The 19,319-nt window shown below is 39.2% G+C and overlaps 1 pseudogene; it reads right to left on the minus strand.

Annotated features, from left to right (window-relative positions):
* Window positions 1–3,292: 3,292 nt before the first annotated feature.
* Window positions 3,293–11,568, minus strand: LOC123170804 (ABC transporter G family member 45-like; annotated as a pseudogene).
* Between the last annotated feature and the right edge of the window lie 7,751 nt (window positions 11,569–19,319).

Here is a 19,319-nt window from a genome sequence, read left to right on the forward strand (position 1 = left end):
CACCTGTAGAGTACCTTTATAATCACCCAGTTATGTTGTGACGTTTGGTAGCACACAAAGTGTTCCTCCGGTAAACGGGAGTTGCATAATCTCATAGTCATAGGAACATGTATAAGTCATGAAGAAAGCAATAGCAACATACTAAACGATCGAGTGCTAAGCTAACTGAATGGGTCAAGTCAATCACATCATTCTCCTAATGATGTGATCCCGTTAATCAAATGACAACTCATGTCTATGGCTAGGAAACATAACCATCTTTGGTCAACGAGCTAGTCAAGTAGAGGCATACTAGTGACACTCTGTTTGTCTATGTATTCACACAAGTATTATGTTTCCGGTTAATACAATTCTAGCATGAATAATAGACATTTATCATGATATAAGGAAATAAATAATAACTTTATTATTGCCTCTAGGGCATATTTCCTTCAGAATATGCGTTTCTTTCTATGTCTGCCATTGGCAAGCATTTGAAAGTATTTCGTATTATCATCACCTTGCACAAGCGAATCTGCCTTGCAACGTTGGTACCATTTAATCTCTTCCTCGCGTAGTAGGCGGGCTATTTTATCAAGGGAATCAATTAAGGTAGATAGTCGCAGTTTTTCTTTTTTATAAATGCCAGCAGTATGCTTGGCCCATCCACGAAGGAATCGACGCAATGCGCGAATTCGATTATTCCATCGTTGAATGGGTGTGTTACCGCGAGGCTGACGCGCCCACACTTTCTTAACCAGGTCATGAAATCCCTCTCTAGTGAGCCATCCCAATTCAAATTTAAATTGGTGACGGTTAGAGCTTGGGATTGGTTGTTCAAAATCGGTGAGCAATGGAGCGTGATCCGATAAGGCCTCAATTCTTTCTAATGCCCGAACCGAGGCTAGGGGATATTTATATTCCCAGTCGGTGGTAACTAGCACCCGGTCAAGTTTTTCAAAGGTTGGCACCGATCGGCTATTGGTCCAGGTATACTGACGACCAAACATCGTGATCTCCCTCAGATCCAGACTGTCAATAACAACATTAAAGAGGAAAGGCCACCTTGTATCAAACCGGTCATTGTTTTTTTCCTTCTGATATCGAAGGATATTAAAATCCCCCCCCCCCACCCGATTAACATGGGGTGGGGATTGTCTCGACAGGTATTAACAAGTTCTTTTAGAAATGCAGATTTAAACTCCTCTTGAGCGGCGCCATATACAGCTACCAGGCTCCAAAGGAAATTGTCGGACTTGTTTCGAAGGTGGAATTTGATATGATACTCCCCCTTTGACGTGGACAATAGTTGCAAGTACGTAGAGTTAATACCTAGCAATATTCCACCGGACCTCCCGGTCGGCGGTAAGACGTGCCATTCGTAATCCAAACCACATGAGAAGTGGTCCAGATCACGTGTTGGAAAGTCACATTTGCCCGCCTTAGTGATAGCCACGAAGTCCAATGCATGATCCTTTACACAATCGGCAATGTGTTTGTGTTTAGCCAAGTCACCTAGACCTCTGCTATTCCAAAACATGCCTCTCATGCTGAACCAATTTTTTGTTTAGAGACCTTTGCCTTCTTAGAAGAGCGCCATCTTTTCTTTCCTGAGTTAGACTTATTCTTACGCACCGACGCGACAAGCTCACAAAGCGTAGTGTCGCGTACAGTATCGTCAAGGTCTACTTCAGTCGTATCTTTAACCAAATGAGAGAGAAGCTTGCCTTCATGATTGGCATCAGCATCCTCATCCACCTCATCTGACACGAGAGGGTCAACAAAGCTCGACAACTTAGGAGCAACCGTAAGCCGGTCGAACTCCACTTGTTTAAGGGCCCTAACCGAAAAGTCTATCTCTTTCTCATTACGTCCTAGTGACACTCCAAGTCTAGTGATATTTGAAGATACTTTGGATTTATCAAAAGACATAAAAGATCTGCAAGAGGGTGTACCTTCGAAGTCGAGGTTGCGGGCAGCCGTCCTACGCATGGTCTTCACCATAGAGTCCTCGTCGGTGGCTGCTGAACCGTCAGTCCCGACGTAATGACGCCCACTGCGCCTCAGAGGCGAAGGAGTAATATCGGCCGCTGAGCCCGTCCCGGCGACTCCGAGAGGCGGAGTAGACTGTTGCGGTGATGAAGAAGAAGATCGCAGGGGCTGCTCCTCAGCCTCCTCGGGTCCGGAAGCCGAGCCCCCCCCCCCCCGAGGGGGGGTGACGGAGGTGTAGATGATAACGCGCGGAGTTCCGCCCTGGCAGACTCCTGGCCGACTCGACGGGGAGTGATCTTCTCCCCGATATAATTCGTAATTAGATTAAAGCCTCAAACAGGTCTTCAGCCATATGTTGTATACATTAAAATTGAGGGCTCGAGGCCAATAAGCTAACAGTTTTTCGGTTCTCGAGATAGCTGACCGCTCTTTTTTGCCAAGCGGTCAATAAGCTAACAATGTACTTCTATTATTTAAAAAAAACAGTATACTTCTACTTGTGAATTAGAGATTTTGCAATTTGTTTTTATGAAGTGCTCTTGTTTCTTCCTCTTGTCCTTGGTGTATACATCCCAGAAAATGACGAAACATGACGGTGGAGGAGAGCGATGGATGTCGGTGGCCAAACCGTAACAATGGTGCACTGCCCCTGAGTATGAGAGCGAAGATGTGAATGATGGGTTGAACCAACCACTTGCTCGCGTTCAAACTGGTAACTCTTCCGATTATGCCCGTTGCCCTGTGGGATTTGTTTGATCCCTTCACTAATTCTGCCCTTTGACCAAAAAAATACTAGCACTCACGTGTGGGAGTAGTATCGATTGTTCAGGTTCCTTGGATCAGCTCGATGAATGCCTCATATCGATCTGTTGGTATCTTAAAAGTTCTCTTTTTCTAGGAAGCCTATTTTCTGTTATTATTTTTCTAAATACATGCATGTTTGATTGACTTTCATTCACGCTTTTATCACTCCATATTTGCTATCGTTGATACTATGTCTAGAAATTCCAATTTCCCTCATTTATACCAGGGAGGTGCTCCACTGTTCTTCCTACTTTGGTATGATGTTTTATTTTATCTTCTAGACATTTCTCCGAGACCCAAGTTATCTCCAACCATTTCTGTAGTTCTTCAAATAATCCTTTCAGTTTGATTCACATGTCCACTCCAATCATTTAATCTACAAATATTAGCTACAAGCAGAATACACAAACATATCACCCAATTAAAATTTCTATAGATCTTAAAAATCATGTACCATCTGTATAGAGTACATACACTTTTAATGATGCCCCATAATGATCCACAAATTTTAAAATGTTTATCTTTTCTGAAACTTGATATACTTGATGCCAACACAAAAGATAAAACAGAAGAACATGCTTAGCACGAAGTGAAGAGCTGTAACCAGGGGAAAGTAGCCATTTTCAAGGCCTAAGTACTCCTCCAAAAACTTCATCACTGGTTGGTCTGGCTGGCCCAACACACGGATTAGTTCCGTGTGGTCGCCGAGCTGTGAAGACACAAGCCCATATAGGGTCCATGCTGCTGGATCGGCCCAGTACATCCACCTCCACCACATGGGCATCGCCTGTAAAAGTGAGTGGCAATGCGTCATATACGCTAACAACCATTCTTCTATCAAAATTTCTAAGAGAGAAAGAATTGAAGGAATCAATTACCTTCCGTGTAATGATGAAGCCTGAGAAGAAATTCCATATCATGAAGATGAGGAAGGATAGCCCAGCAGCTATCTCAGGACTGGGTGTCAGTGCAACAGCCATCATCCCGTAGAGTGTGTAGTCCATGAAGCTTAGTATCATGTACATGACAAACCATATGAATTTTTCAAATGTCATCTGGAACCCTACCATTGGGTACACAATTGCTGAGAAAATGAGTGGTTGAATAACAATGTAAGGAATTTCAGCTGCTACCTGTGCAAGAAGATCCATTATGTGTGTTAGTTGCATTCCCAAGTGATGGAAGGTGTTTAATCAATTGACTCACCTGACCAATTACAAACGCCATTGAGGAGTACATGCCAGAAGCTTTTTCTCTATAGAAAACAACTCTCTCCATCGCCACGACTGGTTGTAAACTATTGCAGTTCATGAAACCGAGAAATAGGGCTGATCCATATCCAATTCCCAGTATGTTGAACACATCTTGCTCCACCTTACTGTTGTGAAGAAGATAGCTGGTAAATATTCTATGTCTGGTGAACTTTTCATTTTAGATTTGACACAACTAGTGACCATGCATGCGTACTTACATTGTTGACCCAATTTGCCAGAACACAACGCCAAACATGATTGAGATTGCAAATGTATTTAGAAAGCGAAATATATTTAGCTCCGAGTTTTTTCTGTAAGAGCAATATTGTTTCCATATACATGTCATGCATTGAGTTTTAGTGTCTCGCCAATATTTGGATGTGAATTGTAGATCTTCCTGGTTTGTATTTGGTTTGCTCAGCTCATCAACCAAAGCCATGTTCTCCCTGTGGATACATACACAAGCCAGAGAAATACAATGTGATCATTTGCCTTCAAAATTTCCAGATGACAAATACAATATTTAAACAGCAAATTTATAGGCATGCATGTAATAGCTTACTTATATAAGTTGGAGTTCTGGTAAATTTGTACGTAGTCCACTCCAATTGTACACTCCATGACATGTGAGCTAATGTCTAACACCCATGAAGCTGGATTTTGACCATCCTTGATTCTAGGAACACCAGGAATAACCTAAAAAGAGGCCATTTAGTTTTTCTCTCTATCTTATGAATGATAAGTTTGTGTCAACCTATCTCACCTCAAAATATTTTGTCAAATTTCTAGATAGTGAGCCTAGAGAACCGCTATAAATGAGTTGACCTCCTTGTTTCATAAGTAGCAGCTGTGATTAGTGAGAAAAAATCAATCATTATACTAAATAAATTTTTGCATGGAATAAATGATTAGCTTAATTTTAAGAAATGTTTTGTCAAATGAGCCCCTGTAAAAGAGACATCCCTACTCATATATTGGGTGTGGTTGTCATTCTTTCTGGTAGCACTAGACATGTGCACAATAACTAACATACCTCGTCAAAAGATTCGAATAAATAAATGTTCGGTTGATGAATTGTGCAAACAATAGTGCGCCCAGTGTCCACCAACTTTCGTACTGTATGCAAGACAATTGCTGCAGCACGAGCATCTAAACCAGTTGTTGGCTCATCCATGAACATAATAGAAGGGCTTGCCACAAGCTCCACCGCTATTGTAAGTCTTTTTCGTTGCTCAGCTGATAGACCTGTCACCCCAGGAATGCCCACCATTGCATTCCTCAAGCTGTTTAGCTCTACTAGTTCCATAATTTCTTCCACAAACATCTAGCAAAGTTTAAAACATGAAACTGTGAGAACATGTTTGCAAATCATGGTGCTAGTTTTTTTGTAATAATAAAAGTAATAAATATCTTACATCTCGTTGATAAGGTTTCACATATGAAGGTAGGCGAAGGTATGCAGAGAATAGAAGTGACTCATAGACTGTCAAGTGAGGAGAGTGTATGTCGGTTTGCTCACAATAACCAGTAATCCTTGAGCATGCATCTTGTTGTTTTTGGTAGCCGCCTATGTTAATAGTACCTTCGATGTAACCTCCAGTTTTTCTTCCTGCCAAAACATCAAGTAATGTTGTTTTCCCAGCACCAGTGATCCCCATCAACGCTGTTAGGACTCCTGGTCTGAATGAGCCACTAACATCCCGTAACAGCTGAAGCCTTGTTTCGGTTGCTCCATATTTTTTCATCTCCTGTCATAAAATTGGCATATCTAAGATAAAAAGAGAGCAAAATAAGTTGTCATACCTAACATAAAATTGACATACAAGGGAGGGATTACTTTAGGCATGTCAACAAAATAGTTGATTTTTTTAAATACGAAACACAGCGGTTGGAATGGGATGCTAGCTTGATCAGTTGAAGCCTTCCCACCAACTATTACTTGATCGTCGTACTCTAAAGATTGTCTCCCTTGTGACTTGATATTACCTTGGTGCTTGTATGGAGCTGCAAATTGTTTGATGAGATATTTATCCTTGTTTTTTCTCTGTGAAGCATAAGATGTAACTTTGTTCAATGTACTTACAGTTTAGGAACTCTAATGCCAATATGCTCAGGATGTTGAAGATCAGTGCAAATCCAAATAAAACTACTACACAAATCCAATACCATTGCCATTCACCGAGCAAACCCCTGACCTTCAGAATAGCTTCTCCAATAGTCTTAGCATTTTCAAAATGGAACTCCTGTAATAAGACATGATTTAGAAAAATAGTAGACAATGGAACACAAAGATATTGCGTCTCATGACATACAAGAATTGTTTATGTTGTAGTGTTATATGCTTCTAGTAGATCGTTCCTTCTTACCTTAGCCCATCTTTTGTCAAGATATTCGTTCAAAGCTAGAGCATTGAGGGCGTAGGTGAATGGGGAAGCCCAATAACCCCAGCTTAACCATGGTTGGAGGTCATCTGCGTTTTGAATGGAAAATAGGTAAATTCCATCTCTGGCCTTGAAATGATGAGAATGTTATTACATTGTTGCGCTATTCAATGGTAGATAATCTAACCTTTTGATATGATGAAGCCTCCAAGTATGAAGATTGCAACTAGAGCTTGCGTCCCTAGTATATTTGATACTATTGGTGTTCTTCCTATGGTTGCTAAAAAGCGATATAGACCCAATGACATTTGATGCATCGCAAAAAACACTAGTAATTGCTGAAATAACCTGCCACAAAATTGAAGGCCTCTGTTAGTGAATAGTTATTTCCTTATTGGATAGCATCTGAATGATGATGAATGATGTTGAAATTTTTGTATATACCTAATGGGAGAAGGTGCATAGCCAATTGCATAGTAGGTTGGGAAGGTCCAAAGACTTGACTCCATTAGTGATATAGGTAGATTGATAAGGAAAACTGAGCAAACAACAGCCCATCCTGGTAATGCTAATGACTCCCTTTGTTTATAGAATATCGGGAGTCTCTTTGTGGTCATTGCAAGTTCGATCATGCTATTGAAGTTTATAACAGCTATACCCATAAAGAGAGCACCCAAGTACTTTACTCCGTCAAAAACTGTATCTGGGCTCGTTTCTGTCCGAAGGAAAAGTGTTGCAATGACAAAAGCTAGAAAAATGATTTGTATAGCCTTGAACATATGAACCGGACAATTTCTTTTAAATAGGAGTACTTCCCTTGAGAGGCAAGCTCTGAAAACATTCCACTTTGATATTCCTGGATTGTTATATGCTTGAAATTTGTCCTTGCCCTGTTCGATGTCGTAATTCTTGCACTGCTTATCTTCCAGAGATTGAGGAAGGTCATATGCTTTGAAGCAATTTACGAAATTTTCAATGGTATGATTTTGATATTCGCTCACATCACCGCTCCAGTACTGCTTTTGATACTTTTTTAAGGTAACCTATCCAATGCAAATAGTACATTGTTTATCATGTTGAGTAGTTGGAGAAATTTATCTCGTGCTTACTCTAAAAAATACATTAAACTATAAAGTGCTTTACTATTGATTCCAATCACCTTGTGTGAACAAGCGGACAAGACTTCTTGTGCATTAGAATTCGGTAAATAAAAACATTGGCATGCAGTTCAACTTAATAAATGTTGTTTCCCTATGCTAAAGAAACAACCTAGTGCTCTTCCTAATATTGTTTCATCTTTTTGTATGTTTCTTTCAATGGAACACCATGTCAACTAAATTATCTTCGCTTCATTTTTTCATGCGATGTTTGGTTATTTTAATCACATAACAATGCTTAATCCATACGCGTCTCTACCCATAGGATAATTATTTTCTATTGATGACCTTATGGCTATATAATTAGAAATGGCAAGATATTTGTACTATGTGTTATCTCTACCTAGTGAAATAATGGTCTACAATACAATTCCGATATAGCTTTCCTATCATTTGAAGCTCATGCAAGGCAAGTACTTGTAGCGAATATGATTTATAACCAGTTATGAAATGTATCATGATTTACCTCTTGAAGGAAGTCCGCTACATTCTTCCTGCTAGGGCAGGTAAAGCCAATGTTGTTGAAAAAGTCAATAACATTTTGTCGAGCGCCATGGTAAACAATATCACCCTCACAGAGAAGGATTATGTCATCAAACAATTCTAATATCTCTGGAGATGGTTGTAACAAGGAGATAACCATTGTAAGATCCATGAGATGTGCCATTTGTCCAAGAAATGTCATAATCTCAAATGTGGTAGAGCTATCCAGGCCTGTTGATATGTCATCCATAAAGAAGCACCTTGCACGACCAACTACCATCTCTCCTGGATCATTAAAAGGAAGGTAATTAGAAAGATTGCTAGTGAGATACATATATATATATATATATATATATATATATATATATATATATATATATATATATATATAATGAATTACAATACGTACATGCGACCTACTTAACCCGAGCATACCCAGGACCAGATTTTTGCAAAGCCTACCATGGTAATCATGTGGCCCAAAAACATCCGTTTGCATTGTAAAAGGCACTCAAACCATTTTTTGGAATAAACATGAGCTAATGTGCCTATTTAAAAAAATCACAACTTTTGGTATTTTGGGGCCGGTTTTGGCAGAAATCATAGCTCAAGCCCGTGCACACCCCCTCGAAATTTCAGGTCGGGCTGCCCATGACCAGGCATAGTACAAACCATGTGGCACAATATAATTTTTCCAACGATTGTAGACATGTAAATTTTATCTCTGCAGTGTTCTTTCCTTCATCAACATAATAGAGTTAAATGTACCTTTAATTATATTATTCACTTTGCAATATTTTGGCCATGTTCTCCCACAACATAGGTAGGGTATGCAATTCTTCATGTCGTGTTGGCAACAAGCACCTAATATGCTAAATATCGCTTACTTTTTAGTGTGTTGTGCAATTGATTGCAAACAACTATATTATATTTCATTAGTAGAAATAAATCTTCTAGGATCACAATCTCCGAGGACAAGAATAATATTGCCATATTGTTCAGACAGAAGATCCTCTAGACTGAAGTTACTCAATTGCATAGAGTGGTATGGAAGTTAAAGCATAAAAGCAAATAGTTTATCAGAGTGGAACAGAAGATCATGTGTGTATTTAAAAAAAGTAAGACTTGCCTAATGTGGTTCTCTTCTTTTGCCCCCCAGAAATCCCTCTTCGAAGCTCATCCCCTATTATGGTGTCAGCACAGTTCGACAATCCAAGAATCTATGTGTAGTATAATTTTAAGTTATTGTTAAATAATATAATTCTGAATATCATAAGATGAAATAAATATACCTTCATAATATAGTTTGTTTTCAGGTTGCTTCCTCCAAACTTGGTTGCCTATGCAAAAGACACCTTGTATGTTATTCAATAAAATGATGACAACTTCACAAATATTTTAGTCATAAAAGTGAGTGATACCTTAGAAAATAGCTCCTCATCCACTGGAGCAGTCCTTCGCACTTCATCTTGTAGCATCTCTAAATTAATGGGCATATCAAATAGGAGTAATGAATTTGTGTGTATTTCGCATGGAATTTGATATTATTTATTATTGAAACATGGCTATTGCCTGATGGTGTCAATTAAATCAAGAGATTATTTGTTTTTGCCTAATTTAGCGTAAGAAATAGAAGAAACACAAGGGGCACACCAAAGTCGTTGCTGGAACCCATCATGTTGGAAGAGAAATTAAGTGTCTCTCTCACTGTCATCTCGGCATGGTGAAGATCATACTGGCTAACATAAGCACGCATGTAGTGAGGTGTAGAGGAAATTGATTCTCCATTGTACATTACTTTCCCTTGGAACTGCCAAAATGACATTAAAACATGATATTATTTAAGACCTTGCTTGCAAACCATTTGCAACAGATGTAATATAGCATAATATATTATGTACTATTTTTAGCATGATACCTTCAAAGAGGGGTCTAATTTTCCAGCCAGTGCTCTTAAAAAGGTTGTTTTTCCTGATCCAGGTGCTCCCACAACAAGAGTCATCCTAAATATAAATAGAAAGGAAAGCTTCAGGTATAATAAAATAATGTACTTCCCTTCATAGATATTCAATAGGACCTCAGGACATCGCCTCCTCGATAACGCAAAAGGTTGTCCACGGCTCAATGAGGATGAGTGCACTATGCTTAATCCTTCTAGCCATGATGAAACTTATTTGTAACATAACATATGCCATGGAAAAATAATTATGTAGCTTTACCTTGATGATCTTATTGTCCCACTCGACGTGTTGAGAATTTTGATTCCTGTCCTCTGTGTGGCACAAAGGTAAGCAGATTCTAGAATTTCCTACACAAGAAAGAGATTTTCGCCCATACATAGACTTTTCAATGAGGATACAAGAGGATATTGTCATTAACTGGTGAGCACCATACAAACCAGCAATAGGAAAATACATTTGTGAACATATATAGCTGCAAGCGCACCCGGCTAGCTATTTGATAAAATCCGCAGAACATTATTGTACATACTTTTGTGTTTTCTATGGCCCTTTTTCACTGACAATGAGCTTCGTAAGTTGTACTTTTTTGGCGGTGTTGTTTCTGTTCTTCAATTTGGTATGCTTGTTGTTCTCTTCTAGATTCTGGTCAAGCTCATGTGACTGGGTCTGGGTGTATGTTGTGGAATATGTGATACATTCGTTGCCATGCAATGATGGCAATGAATAATTTCTATCAAATCCACGTCACACTGTATAGCTATAGATGAATAACAGAACACATATATGGTGTATATAATTATGAATTTTAGCACTTCGGTGGTTGGGTTACGAGCCAACTTGACATGTACATATAGGAATAGGAATCGGCAAGCAAATACAACCACTACACCATTGCCATTCGACTAGTCTATCAGAGTATCCTACGAAGTCAGGTCCAGTAGGCGCAGGATGCATTAAGCCATTCGATCTTTCTGCTGGTGGTCCACCATAGAGCTCCTATGTACTTAAATAATTTGTTTCTTTTTATCTCATGACTTTTTATGCAATCGGAAAACCAATGAGCTCAGAAAGATAGGCGGACGACTTGACCATAAGCCGGATGTTTCCGTGAGCAGTAAGCAACGGATCTCCCCTAAGAGGATTTATGGGGGTAAAGTTGTATTTTGAGCGTTAAAAAACTTAGAAGGCGTAACCGTTAGCACCTTGGCAGCGCCGACGCCCGGCAGTGCACGCACGCCGGCGTGGACACTGACACCGTCGAACTGGACCTCCACCTTCGCCGGAGCTCCTCCGCATCCCGACCTACGACACGAACACAGCTCCGCGTTCATTAATCTGCATGCATTATGTGGAGTGCACACTAGCATATATTGTATGTACTACTCCCTACGTCTCAAAATAAGTGCCTCAAGTTTAATACAACTTTGTACTTGCAAATGCAACCATGCAAGCACATAAAATCGTAAACAACGAAGAATATGTACCGTAGCCTGGCCTCCCGGAGAATGCGAAGGAACTCTCGATTCTCTGCATGCGTCCATGGAGGCACCTCCGCCATTGTTGCCCCAAGTATGTAACTGTACGTATACCGAGCGGGTCATGGTGTGTATATATACACATTTAAAACGAACGCTTCCACGCTTCCACTTTGAGCGTAACCTCAGGAGATGCTAGCGAGTAGTACGTAAAAGTCTATAATAAACACGCATGACTCGCATTGCTCTGTATTCTAAGCGTCCAACCAACCGTGGATGGGCCAAGAAGCAAAGGCCTCTACCTACAGGATCAAGAAAATGATTCAGTCGAATGTTAGTGGTGCTTATGATACGTATAAAATGGGTATGGGTTGATGTATTTCAGTATTTGTGCTGAAGTAATGGATGCATGTACTTTTTTAAACATATAGTTACATGAATTCACGTAAAACAACGATAGTTATAGGTATATCAACGATCGACCCACGTTGTACAACCTACACATAGTGCTAATACGTTCGCTAGAAAAATCTTAATCAGTTGGTTAAGAGATTCTGCAAGCGACGTGCGTTGAGGAGTCATACTAGCCGGCCTGGTGATCGCGTCGACTTTAATTATTAGCTGATGCGTGCACCACATGGGCTATACTCCGTGCAATTGTTCTCCGCGGGACACCGCGATCTAGACAAACCTGCATAACAAAACGCCAGACCCAAAGAACCAAATCTGCGGACACGTCATCTTTCACACACCTCCCGGGGATACGAAGAAGGATCACCGGAACGAGGGTGGGGCAGGTGGACCTTATTGCAAGCCGACAATGACACCATCACATCGCCACCGCCGAACGGAGACAACCCTAAATTTATTCCTAACCCTACCATCACTCGAACAAAGCCCCGGTGTCCCCCTCCCTTCATCGAGCGGCAGATGGAGGGAGAGGTGGCCCTCAGACTCGAGGGAAGTACGGTCGATCGGGCTCACCGCTCTCCTAAGTGAGGGAGGGAGAGGAGAAAAGAATGACCCAACACTTTAATATCCTAACAAATTCGAGAATTTGACGTTCATTCGGTTTTCCTTGATGCACCACTCAAACCAGTTCATCATTTTCATTAACAATACGTATCTCCTCACAAATCTCTGGCCTTATGAGAACATTCGTGTTAGGAATGAAAAATATGCTTGATTTTGCCACATTCGCAAGTTGACCAGAATTTATTGTGTCTATAACTTGTTGCGAGCAAGTATTAATCTTATCAGCCTTTGTAGTGATCAATAAAACGTCAACGAAACGTAAATGAGGTACTCCTTCCGAACAAGAATATAAGTCGGGCACGGATTTTGAAGTTTTTGATTTCACTAGTGAAACATTATTTTTATGCCATAATAACTATATCTATAGATACATTGTCAAATGAAATTTCTATATGTGTGTGTGTGTGTGTGTTGTCGCATATTATACATGTTTTGTTAGTTAAATTGATGACCTAAAATCCCGTGCCCGACTTATATTCCCATCAGGAGGGAGTACCGATTGTGCATTTCTGCAAACCTTGATACCTTCAAAGCCAACAACTTCTTCTTCTGTTCTTCATGCATTAACAAACTAAGCAAGCCTTCTGCACATAGCAAGGAAGTGACAAGGGATGGCAAAATCCCCTAGTTGGATGGAAACCACCTGTCACCTTAGAATTATATCTCACATCATAATTGACTAAATTAACGCAAGCCAAATTAAGTTTAACCTTACCATTCCTGCTCGAGCTAGCTGATCAGAACATCTTTACCCATCCTGGAACCCCCGTTTGTTGCACTGGAACTCGCCCCGTCCAACACCATCGAGTCGCCATGCAAACCCTAGCCCACAACGGGACATGCCACCCCAACCTTAAGCCTATCACATGAGACAAGATCCAAATGATCGTCATGGACAAGAAGAAAACTCATGGTGGCGATACTGCTGAGAGGAGGGAAAACCCTAGACTTACATCAAGGAAAAAATATGTAAACTATTTTTTCATGATGCATACTAATAGGGTTTATATACCTTTTTTTAGAAAAGCCCCACTGGAACTTATGGGTTTATATACCTAGATCCGCCAATACATCTAGCATACTAAATTTACCATAAGCGAGTTTCTGCTTTGTTTCAAAGCCTACCGGCGCTTTAGCCCGGGCGCGGCTATGCCTCACTTCATGCGAGATGGTACCTCGGCTCACCTATATGTTGGGAAACGCAGTAATTTCAAAAAAAAATCCTACGATCACGCAAGATCTATCTAGGAGAAGCATAGCAACCAGCGGGGAGAGTGTGTCCACGTACCCTCGTAGACCGAAAGCGGAAGCGTTAAGTAACACGGTTGATGTAGTCGAACGTCTTCGCGATCCAACCGATCAAGTACCGAACGCACGGCACCTCCTCGATCTGCACACGTTTAGCTCGGTGACGTCCCTCGAACTCTAGATCCAGCTGAGGCCAAGGGAGAGTTCCGTCAGCACGACGGCGTGGTGACGGTGATGATGAAGTTACCGGCGCAGGGCTTCGCCTAAGCACTACGACGATATGACCGAGGTGGAAAACTATGGAGGGGGGCACCGCACACGGCTAAGAGATTGTCTGTCGTGCCTTTGGGGTGCCCCCTGCCCCCGTATATAAAGGAGGGGAGGAGGAGGCCGGGCAACAAGGGGCGCGCCAGGGAGAGGGGAGTCCTACTAGGACTCCAGTCCTAGTAGGATTCGGCCCCACCCTTTTTCCCTTCTACCGGAGGGGGAAAAGGGGAAGGAGAGGAAGTAGGAGAAGTTAAGGGGGGTGGCGCCCCCTTCCCAAGTCCAGTTCGGCCTCCTCCCTTGTGGGGGGCGCACCAGCCCCTTGTGGGCTGGTTAGCCTCCCTCCTATGGCCCATAAGGCCCATATCTTTCCCCGGGGGGTTCCGGTAACCTCCCGGTACTCCAGAAAAATGCCCGAATCACTCGGAACCATTCCGATGTCCGAATGCAACCTTCCAATATATGAATCTTTACCTCTCGACCATTTCGAGACTCCTCGTCATGTCTGTGATCTCATCTGGGACTCCGAACATCCTTCGGTACATCAAATCACATAACTCATAATACAAATCGTCATCGAACGTTAAGCGTGCGGACCCTACGGGTTCGAGAACTATGTAGACATGACCGAGACACATCTCTGGTCAATAACCAATAGCGGAACCTGGATGCTCATATTGGCTCCTACATATTCTACGAAGATCTTTATCGGTCAAACCGCATAACAACATACGTTGTTCCCTTTCTCATCGGTATGTTACTTGCCCGAGATTCGATCGTCGGTATCATCATACCTAGTTCAATCTCGTTACCGGCAAGTCTCTTTACTCGTTCCGTTATGCATCATCCCGCAACTAACTCATTAGTCACATTGCTTGCAAGCCTTATAGTGATGCGCATTATCGAGAGGGCCCAGAGATACCTCTCCGATACACGGAGTGACAAATGCTAATCTTGATCTATGCCAACCCAACAAACACCTTCGGAGACACCTGTAGAGCATGTTTATAATCACCCAGTTACGTTGTGACGTTTGATAGCACACAAGGTGTTCCTCCGGTATTCGGGAGTTGCATAATCTCATAGTCAGAGGAACATGTATAAGTCATGAAGAAAGCAATAGCAATGAAACTAAAACGATCATAATGCTAAGCTAACGAATGGGTCTTGTCCATCACATCATTCCATAATGATGTGATCTCGTTCATCAAATGACAACACATGTCTATGGCTAGGAAACTTAACCATCTTTGATTAACGAGCTAGTCAAGTAGAGGCATACTAGGGACACTCTGTTTGTCTATGTATTCACACATGTACAAAGTTTCCGGTTAATACAATTTTAGCATGAATAATAAACATTTATCGTGAAATAAGGAAATAAATAATAACTTTATTATGGCCTCTAGGGCATATTTCCTTCACTATAGGGAGCCGGTAGTGGGTCGGCCCAATGGCCACGTGGAATCGTCACGCTGATGTCGCGCACATTTTCTTTTTCTATTTTACGTTTGGTTATATTTTAAATATTAAATACATATATTACGGAAAATTAATTTTTTTTATTTTTTCACAATGTTGATCATATATTAAAAAAATGTGCATGCAGTTTAAAGAAATGTTTTCTCAACCTTTAGAAAATATTTGTACCACCATAAAAATGTATGCAACTTTCAGAAAATGTTCCAAGTTTAAAAAATGTGTTGGAAAGTTTTAAAAAGTTAAACAATGTAAAATAATCTTTATGTAATTAAACAAAAAAAATCCATACCATTCAAAAAAATTTCATTACATTCAACGTTTGAAACAAATTAACATATATTCAAGAAATGTTTAAAAATATTAATCTTGTATTTCAAAAATATTAAAAAGATGTTTTAAACGTATACGGAAAGCGTACAATGTGTATGAAAAACTAGACATCAAAACATATATTTTACAAAATATAAATCATCTAATTGAAAAATGTTAAATATGTATAAAAAATGTTGTGATCTATAAAAAAAGTATAATGTGTATGAAAAAATAGAAATGTGTTAAAAAATAAAAAATGAAAAATTAGAAGATAAAATAATACCAAAAAACACAGAGAAAAATAAAAAAACCCGATGAAAAATAGTGAAACCCCAGCAAAGAACAAGAGAAGTATAAAACTCACGACACAGCTATGATACAGTTCCCGCCCAGCAGGTCCACGCCAGAGGAGAGACCTTACTTGCGTCTCGCTGCGATCGAGAAATAAGTCCCGCGCTTCGGCCCAAGCTAGTCTTTAGTGGCCTCAGTCCAAAAAATACACGTTGTGCGGACCCAGCCCAATGACGGCAGCTATATCTCGAGCAGGAATGCAACAAACGCAAGCCAGATTAAGTTTAATCCTACCATTCCTGCTTGAGCTAGCTGATCAGAACATCTTTACCCTTCCTGGAACCCCCGTTCGGGACCCGCGACCGCTATATCTCGCATTCAGCAAGACCTAGGGTTCTCTCACTCAAGGCATTTACAGAACTTGGGCCGGCCCAATCGTGCAGAAAGGAAAAAGAGAGAAGAGAAAAAGGAGCGACCATGGCATTCAAACCCTGGTCTCCTGGTTGAGCGAGAGAGCGACTAGCCACTCGGTTTGCCACGGATTCGTGTTAGAGTACTAGTGCAGGTATCGTTAAGACAAAACAAGCCAGGTTTTGTGCTGTTTCTTTGTTTTGTCTGGATTTTTTCGAGTTGTTTTCTCTTTTTACATTTATTCTCTGTTTTCATTCAGTTTTTCTTTATTTTTTTGTTTCTTGGTCATATTTAATTATTATTATTTTATATTATATATTTTTTCTTCTTGTTTTCTCATTTTCTTCTGTGTTGTTCGGCTTTCTTCAAGTTTCTTTCTTTTTATGTTTTCTTTTCTTTTTTCTTCTCCATTTTTTCATTCTTTCTGATTTGCTTCTGCGATTTTCAAATCCTTTTTTCGTTTTATTTTTTTCTTTTCTTTTTCTTCTAAAGTTTTTATTTTTTCTACATTTGTTTCTTTGGTTTTATTTTCCATTTTTATTTTTCTTTTATTTTTTTAAATCTCCGGATTTCATTTTTTGGTTTTCATTGTTTCTCTTTTTTTCATTCTAATTTTTTTGTCTATGTCAAAACCATTTTGCTAATACACATTTAACATGTTTCAATACAAGTTTAACATTTTTTTAATACATGGTCAACATTTGTACTATACACATTTTTACCATTTTCAAAAGATTGATCAACATTTTTCAAATACACGATTAATAATTTGCTATGCACATTTAATTTATTTTTAAAATGCTTTACTAATATTTTCTATATGCAAAATTTTAAAAATAATAATCCATGTTGAACATTTTTTCTATACACATTTGATATTTTCTGAATGTTTGATTAATATTTCTAAAATACTTGTTCAACATTTTCAAATGCATGATTAATATTTTTATATACATTATGAAAAAAATGCATTTTTCTAATACATGGTCAACGTTTTTCTATGTGAATTTATTTTTCAAATACCTGACCAAGAGTTTTAAATACACATGATCGAAAAATGTCATCATTTTTAATACATGGTTAACTTTTTTTCTATACACATTTAACTTTTTCAAATACCTGATCAACATTTTTACACATGCTTGATTAACATTTCTATAGTCAAGATAATTTTTTTATCTTTTTTTAATACATGGTCAACATTTTTTTCTATACACATTTAACAATTTTCAAATCCTTGTAAACATTTTTCAAGTATATGTTCAGAACAATTTTAAATGCTTGATTAGCATTTTTTAAATACATGATAAAAAAATTATACACATTTTTAATACCTTTTCGTATATGTGATAAACATTTTCTCTAGACGCATTCAACATTTTTCAAATGCTAGGTCAATATTTTTGCAAATATTTTTCTAGAGTTTTTTTGTAATATATATGTATATTTGGAATATTTTAAAGTATAAATAAAAGAAAAAAATAAAGCAAAAAACGAAACCGAAAATGTAAAAAAGAACAGATAAAGAAGGCTGTGGTCTTCGGCGCTCCTGGGCCGGCCCATCTATGTCTCCCCTTTGGCGAGGGTTCGTACCATATCGCTGACCTACACGACGCGAACCAGTGATATGGGCAACCCCCCTCCCCCGCGCGTTTGTATGTCCGGGTTGCCGATGTGCCGGGCGGGAAGACCATTGGTTTTTCTTTTTTCCTTTTTCTGTTTCATTCTTTCCTAATTCAGGATTTTAAAAAAATCGGAATATTTAATAAATATTCATGAATTCAAAAAATATACATGATTTGAAATATATTCTGGAAATGTTAAATGCCAAAAAAATGATCATATATTCAAAAAATGTTCATGAATTTCTAGAAAATGTTGACAACATTGAAAAAAATCAGAAATTTCAAAAATTCTACAGGAAATTCTAAAAATGTCTGCCAATTCAATAAATATACATGAACTCAAAATATAATCGTCAAAATATGATCCTGAATTTAAAAAATTGATCCTAAATTATGAAGATTATTCACGGGTTCAAAAAAATGTACACGAGTTCCAAAAAATATAGGCAATTTCAAAACATGTTCATGAATTATAAAATTGGTGATTATTTAAAAAAAGTTCACAATTTGTAAAAAATGTTCATGAATTTAAAAATGTGCATTATTTTCAAACAATTTTCATGAATTTAAAAAAGGTCATGATTTCAAAATGTTAACGAGTTTAGAAGATGTTCTCAAAAAATGAAAATGAAAATGGAAAATAAAAATAAAAAAATAATTAGAAAAGGAAAACAAAAACAAAAATAAAAAATAAAAGGAAAAAAGAAATAAGAAAAAGCCGAATGGAAAACAAAAAAAGGGGCCCGGAATAAGGGTGCAGTTAGACAACGACCTACGCGCGAAATAAGATTGGCCGGGTCCGGTTACATTTTGGAAGAATTTAGCGAAAATGAACAAATTTGATGCATGTTTGAACACATCGGACAATATTCATTCATTCTTGTATAATTTTTACATAAAACCGGATGCTTTTCATCTAAACTGAAGCAAATTCATTACGTTTAGACATTTTTTAACAAGATCGTACTCCAACCTAGCCTACAATTGCCGCCGGCGCCCGCTCCCCATATCCGGCTGCCCATGAGCCCCAACAAATGAAGCCCCGCCTCCCCCGCAGTTATGAGTGCTAGAAGTGAAGCTATCCGCCTCCATGTCGCCGGCAAGCGGCTAATAGACCGACGATATTGAGGCCACCAAGCTTGGCTTCAACGGAAGGGGAGTAGCCA

Source organism: Triticum aestivum, chromosome 7D (genome assembly GCF_018294505.1).
Source record: "Triticum aestivum cultivar Chinese Spring chromosome 7D, IWGSC CS RefSeq v2.1, whole genome shotgun sequence".
Classification (NCBI taxonomy): domain Eukaryota; kingdom Viridiplantae; phylum Streptophyta; class Magnoliopsida; order Poales; family Poaceae; genus Triticum; species Triticum aestivum.